At 39.4% G+C, this 7,225-nt stretch overlaps 1 pseudogene; it reads right to left on the bottom strand.

Moving 5' to 3' along the window:
• Positions 1-3,596: 3,596 nt before the first annotated feature.
• LOC118522719 (protein LSM14 homolog A pseudogene) lies at positions 3,597-5,142 on the bottom strand (annotated as a pseudogene).
• Positions 5,143-7,225: the final 2,083 nt, after the last annotated feature.

Below are 7,225 nucleotides of genomic sequence, written 5' to 3'. Positions count from 1 at the left end.
AAAAGATGTCAAGAAAGGGTCTTCTGGTATCTGCAAAATTAAATACTTGGTAATGCTATTAAAACACTGTATGAGAGCTAGATTTAGGTAGTAGTTTACTTATTCAACAATTTATTCAACATTTACTAAATATTGATTTGTGAGTCATCATTGTTCTAGGTACCAAGATACTAATGTAAACCAGATCTGCAAATTTCCTGCTTTCATAGAGTTCCCACTTTACTGAGAAGAGCCAGGTCACAATGAAACATGCAAGCAGATAAGTAAGGTAATTTAAATTCTCTGTTATATAGAGGAAATAAAACAACATGATGAAATAGAGAGTGAGGGGGGAGGCTAGGAAGCTATTTTAAACAGGAGATTCACAGATTTCTCTGAGAATGACACTTCAGCAGAGACCAGAATAGTAACATCATGAGTTTTGGTTTTAGATAATGTTCTCCTTGAGGTATCTTTGGGATATCCAAGTAAAGATGAGAATGATCCAGTAAAGAAGACAGAAAAGCAGTCATGTGAAAGAGCTCTACAGCCCCTGTAGAAGAGATCAAGGAGGGGGTTAATCTTTCACATCCCATAATATCTATGTTTAATTTGTATACCCTTTTCTCCTTTCTGTCTGCTTCTCTAAGATAAGGTTGTGAAATTTGGTAAATATAAATACAAAATGCCCCGTTAAATTTGGATTTCACCTAAATATGGAGTATGTATGTATGTATACCCATGCACTGTTTGGGACATACTTGTACATAAAATATTTAATAGTTATCTGAAATTCTAATTTAATGGGTATCCTGTATTTTTCTAGTAACCCTGTTCCAAGAAGCACTCAGCTTTCCTAACTCCCTTCTTCCCTCCTCCTTTCTCTCTCATCTTTCCCTTCATCTTCCCTTTCCTTCCTCTTCTCTTTCCTTTCTACTTCCAAAATTTTCCACTGGAGCCTTTAAAATCCTCACTTCTTCACTGAATAGAGCAGAGTGGTTCTGCCCCTTCTTGTCTTTTCTAGTATATGCTCAGCTCTCCTTACCAGGCTGTGGATTAGAACAAAAACCAGCCAAGAAGAGACTCACCTTAGAAGTCAGTTGGAGTCTAAAATATATTTACATATGTGTGGGCACAGGTCCCAGTAGATAGAGCAGAACTCTTATCTGTCTCATCTATATTCCCTTTATTAGATTATAGAAGGCAACCGAAATTATTTTTTAAATGATAAAAGCAGGAAGTTTGCTGAAGTTATATAATATGTTACCAACAATATTTATGTAGTAGTGTCTGTTTTCTCATCTTTAAAATGAGAGGGTTTAATAATAATGGTAGTAATAATAACAATAACAGCTAATATATTGGCTAATTTCTACTTTTGAGGTATCGTATTAAACACTTAACATGTATTAACCTAAAAGTTCCTTTCACCTTTGACAATGTGTGGTTCATTGATCTCAGCACAATCTCAGACGTGACAGAGCCTAACTGAGGAGAACTTAGAGATGCATTTAGGTTCATGGATGCCATTAATAATGTGATACAATTAAACTTATTGAATGCCAGGCAAAAAGAGGTTTAAAGTTACCATGATTGGGGCACCTGACTGGCTCAGCCAGTAGAGTGTGCAACTCTCTTTTCTTTTTTTTTTTTTTTTTATTTAACAGTTTTATTCTGTCTTAGAATAAAAACCTTGCTTTAATATTGTAAGGTGCCCTGCAGGTATGCCATGCTGCCAGTTATTATTGGGGCACCAAATGCCTTAGTCAGTGACCCAGAGGGCTTGGAAAACACGTGAATTCATACTTTCAGAGCATGTATAACTGGTATTTACAGCTTTTCTTGAAACTGGCCTGGGACATCTCAAACAGTCTACATAGGTATTATCATAGCACTTGCTTTGATGTTCCAAATGCTTCGGAAATGTGTTCAATATCATGATTTGTGGGTCCTCCAAAAGGTTTTGTTGTTAACATGCAAGCAAACAGTATTAAGCAACATTATCTAAACTACGGCTGCCAAGTACTGGACCTTAAACGAAACCAAATTACAAAACATTTCCTTGTAGAGCTATACAAAAGATATAAAATAAACATTAAAAATATCAACCATCTTTAAATATTCCAATTCTCCTACAGTGCAGTTTTCCACATCTTTATCACTATTGAATACTTTAAGGAGAAAGTTAACAAAAATCAAAATAGATAAAAATATTTAAATCTTTGGATCCCTTTATTCCATGGCCTTCATAAAAACACGAAAGTGGCCGATTTTTTTTTCCACTATAGCTTAAAATATCAAAAAGATTTACTAGTGATTTATAATTAGCAATGAACTCTATTACCGAATCATTTGTGGGCCATGGGCCCAAGGACAAGTGTTAGGATATCTTATAGGTTGCCAAAATAATTTCTAGCACTCTGAATCCTCTTGAAATATAATGGAATGAATCAAGGTATCACGACAAAATTCCAGGCATATCAGGAAGAACAGGTTAATCGATGCCCAGTTTTATTGTCTTAAAAAAGGGGAAGGTGTTTATTTGAAAATACAGCTAAGTATATTCTTATCTATGATTATTTACATTCATATACTGAAAATATTTATTATTTGGACAAATCCTGTGATTTGCCATTTGTTATAAAATGAAGTTCTTACAATGAGTATGAGTAATTTATCCTTTTCAGATAATGGAAGAATGTATCAAATCTTCATTTATGTGCCAAACATTAAAAAAAAAAGTCAAAATCAAAAATCTCAAGCCTGGAAAGCTATGAAAAAAAGACCCACCACCCACAGCTCTGCTCCTCAGCACATCAACTTCTGCAAGGACACAGTATGTTTGCTGACTTTAAAATGTTTATTCTTTAAAATATTAGTTGCTTTTTGGGGCGCCTGGGTGGCTCAGTTGGTTAAGCGACTGCCTTCAGCTCAGGTCATGATCTCAGGGTCCTGGGATCGAGCCCCGCATCGGGCTCCCTGCTCGGCGGGAAGCCTGCTTCTCCCTCTCCCACTCCCCCTGTTTGTGTTCCCTCTCTCGCTGTCTCTCTCTGTCAAATAAATAAATAAAATCTTTAAAAAAAAAAAATAAAAAATAAAATATTAGTTGCTTTTTATACAGCCATACAAAGTTCTCAATGTTTCTTTGGCAATGGAATACAATGGAATTTTACTACTATATGAAAAAGTTACCTTTGCCTAAGAAACAGTATTTACTGTGTGTACATAGTTGACTGACAAAATTCTCTACCATCTAGCATCCTAATTAATTGACAAAATAAGCTACCTCAAAAGGGATATTACAGGATTTCCAAAAAGAAAGAAAGAGAGAAAAATATAGACACACATGCGCACGCACACACACACACAACATTCTATGGCTCAAAACACAGTATCACGGCCCTATCTGCAGGCAACTTACAATAATTGCCAAATACAATTTAGTGATAAGAAAAATCCTTTCAGTGATGAAAAAATACTTATAAGTCCCACTGAAGTACTGCTGTAGTTTAACTATACATAAGAAATTACTTAACCTTCTGCTATTCCAAATATATTAAATGCTCATTTTTTTAAGATGAGCCTTCTCCCCCCCAAAGTAACTGCATTCTATCTTTGAAATTAAGCAGAAAAACAAACAAACAAACAAACAAAAACTCAGTGCTGGTGACAAATATACAGCAAATTCACTTCTTCATTCTTCTCAAAGACTGAAACCAATTTTCAGGACCATGAAGAGCTAGAAATTCACCTATTTTCAAAGATTTGTTTGTAGACTATGCAGCAACTTTGTTGTCTTCCCTGTATTCAAAATCTGCTAACTCCCTGCCCCCACGACCTCCTCCGAGTCCACCACGAAATCCTTGAGGGATGGTGAAGGAACCACCTCTGCCACCACCACGCCCTCGGTCACCACGGAAACCAAGACCTCCTCTGCCTCTGTACCCGCCACAGCCATGGTTTGGATGAAGTGGGATTCCAAATGTTTCGGCATTTAATCTTCTTTCTTCAGCCCAGGTTGGTCTCCGTTCTCTATTATCATCACAAGAAATATTATCAAAGAAGGATTTGGTTTTGTCATAATAGCAATTAGGGCCAAGTGGATCTTCTTCATCTGCACTTCCTTCACTGTTTTGGGTATCAACTCCTGAGTCTCCTTTATCTTCACCATTTACAGGCTTCTCCTGCTTCTCAAGTTTATCTTCTTTCAATTTAAGTTCATTATGAAATTCTCTATTTCCTCCTTGTTAAAGTGCGCATTTGCACTTTCAAAGTCAAAGTCTTTCTCAAATTTCATTGGACCATCTCGTCGAATACCAAATCGTCCCCTGCCACCTCGATGACCCCCACGCCCTCTCCTTGGAGCTGAAGGAGCACCTGGAACTATTTGTTTGTTACTATAATTTTTGGGTTGCTCATTTTCTGGTCTTGAAACTCTGTGTACTTCAGCTCGCCTGTGCTCTTGATTCTCTCTTGCTTTCTGGCTGGTAGATGGTAAAGGCCTGGTTGATACAGGGCTCCGTCTCCCAGCAGGTGCTGGAAGAGGTAAGTGAGCAGAGGTGGTCTGTACTGCTTGTTCCATGGTAGGGCTTTTTCTCAAAGGGTCTAACTGAGGGCTTGAACGACCTTGAGATAACTGTGTTTTTAGCAATCTTGCATCTGTGTAAAGGCAGAATCAACTGCAGTACTTTGGGATAGACTACCACTGTTTGATGTTTCTGTTCCAAACGATGTCAAAGAGCTTCCAGCAACACCGACAGCACCAAACTGCTGCCCGACTCATGAACTTGGACTAAACTGACTGTATGTCCACATCCTGCCAAAAGGTCCATAGGAACCCCCTGACCGGAATGAAGAAGTAGATGAGCCTAGTGAAGACTGAACGATAGCTGGGTCCTGGGGCAAAGAACGTTGTGGTTTTAGTGGCTCGCAAACAGTGAGGTCTTTAATACCAGTCCCACGGAATATGATGTATTCAAAGACTTCATCTATAGGTGGTATTGGACGATCTGTTGGTCTGTCTTCTGGACCAAAGGACCGAACTTTGGCGAGGGCTATGGTGGAGTTCTCGGTGTCGATGGTGTAGAGGATGCCCTCGTGACTCATCTCCGCCTTGGAGATAAGGCTGATCTTGCTGCCGATGTAAGGGGTGCCCCCGCTCATGGCACCGCCGCCACTGCCCTCGGGGCCGCTCGCAGAGAGGCCGATCCCACGCCGCTGTCGCCGCTCTGCCAGCCCGCTCGCTCCCAGAGCGCCTACAGCAGCCGCCTCACACCCAACATGGGGCTGGCGCCCGCTCCGCCACCCTCCCCCAGCCTCCCGCCCTCAAGCCTCATGTGCAACTCTTGATCTCAGGGTTGTGAGTTCAAGTCCCACATTGGGTGTAGAGATTAGTTAAAATAAAAAATAAAATAAAATAAATAAAATCTTTACAAAATAAAATAAAGTTACCATGATCATCATAAAGTCAAGAAACATTACTGAGAAAATTCTTAGCCGTTTATATTATTTTCTCAGTTAATTCCCAAACTGGTTGAGGAAAGCTTCTACAGTGTGTCATACCTTGGCAATTCTTCTCTGTGAGAGTCATTCACAGACCTAACATTTCCCTTCGTGTGACTACAAGGTGCATGGTTGGTTGCATGAAACCACATGTTATGCAGATGTGGGAAAAATATGTTATTAATGGTGTTAGTAAGAAACGTACTTTATTTTTTTTTCATACTTTAGAATTTAAAAACATTTATTCTATGCAGTTTATTGGGCTTTACAAATATTTCATTAAGCTATATTACCCCTGCTGTCAGAGGGAGGTGATTATGTTGCAAATATTACAATAGTTAGCTATCGAAAGGCTATTCAGATAAGAAAAGAACACTGTAATACACAGCATGTACAGTTAAGAGAATGAGGAATTAAATATAGCCACTTACATTAAAAGGCTATCATAAAAGCTATATTGGCATTAGAGTAATTTGAAATGATATGAAGGAAATCCCTTTTTGTCTGTCCCTCAAGACAACCCAGTGCACAATGGAACCACAAGCACCTATGTGCAGAGTGTCACAGGTGTATTGGAAGAGCCATGCAATTTATCTCTAGCATGACCTAAAAAGTTCACCTTACTCACACCTACCTTGCAAAAGAATCTCAAGTATGTGAAGCCCATTCTGTATAGGAATACCTTATGAAAATAACTTTTGTAGAGGTCTATTAGGTAGCTTTTTCTGCATACAAACCACTTCAAGTTTTAGTAGCTTATAATGTCAAGCATCCATGAGCTCATGGTTTGTAAGTTGGCTGGGTGTTTTTTCTGGTATAATAACACAGGTTGGATGTTCAGCATTGCTCATGCATGCACCCGCTGTCAACTGCAGGCAGCCTGGGGTCTCTGGCTTGCCTCTTGCATGTGTCTGGGCCTCCACTATGACAGCATTGTTTTTCTTCATGTGGTCTCCAGTCTTGGGGATGTCAGCTTACAGTTGTTCCCTTGGCAGAAGCAGGGTTCTCAAGGGCAACAAAAGTAGAGAAATCCTCTTGAGGGCCAGGCTTGGAGCCAACATAGCACCTACCTCATTGCATTGTGCAAGCAGTTCGAGAGGCCTGACCAGATACAAAGTCTGGGGGAAAAGGATCTACCTTTTGACTAGAGGGGCTGCAATACTCACACTGTAAAGGTTTGAGTCTATGTAAAGGAAGAATTGATGGCCATTTTAAAAATCTACCCTAGTGGTAGAGTGCACATGTGTCATGATTTTGGCACCCAACCACTTTTATTTATTTATTCTATTTTATTTATTTATTTATTTATTCATTTTTAAGATTTTATGTACTTATTTGAGAGAGAGAGAGTGAGAGAGAGAGCATGAGCAGGGGTGTGACAAGGCAGAAGGGGAGTGGGGGATGGATAAAGAGACTTCCCACTGAGCAGGGAGCCTGACCCAGGCTCATCCCAGGACTCTGGGATCATGACCTGAATCAAAGGCAGATGCTTAACCAACTCAGCCACTCAGGAGCCCTGGCATCCAACCACTTTTAATCAGAAGTCCTTTGTTTGGGAAATTTACCACTTTATCAGTACTACTTTCAGGAAAAAATAAAAACCAAAACACAGAACTGGAATACTTGCTTTCCCAACTTCCTTTCAACTTACTCTTGTGATAGAGGGATCTGACCCTGTCATGTGACCTAGACTTAACGAATCAGATGCACCTTTGTGAGATTTTTGATTTGGGGAAGGGAAGGC

This window comes from Halichoerus grypus, chromosome 3 (assembly GCF_964656455.1).
Source record: "Halichoerus grypus chromosome 3, mHalGry1.hap1.1, whole genome shotgun sequence".
Lineage (NCBI taxonomy): Eukaryota > Metazoa > Chordata > Mammalia > Carnivora > Phocidae > Halichoerus > Halichoerus grypus.
This window is presented reverse-complemented; position numbering and strand designations above follow the sequence as displayed.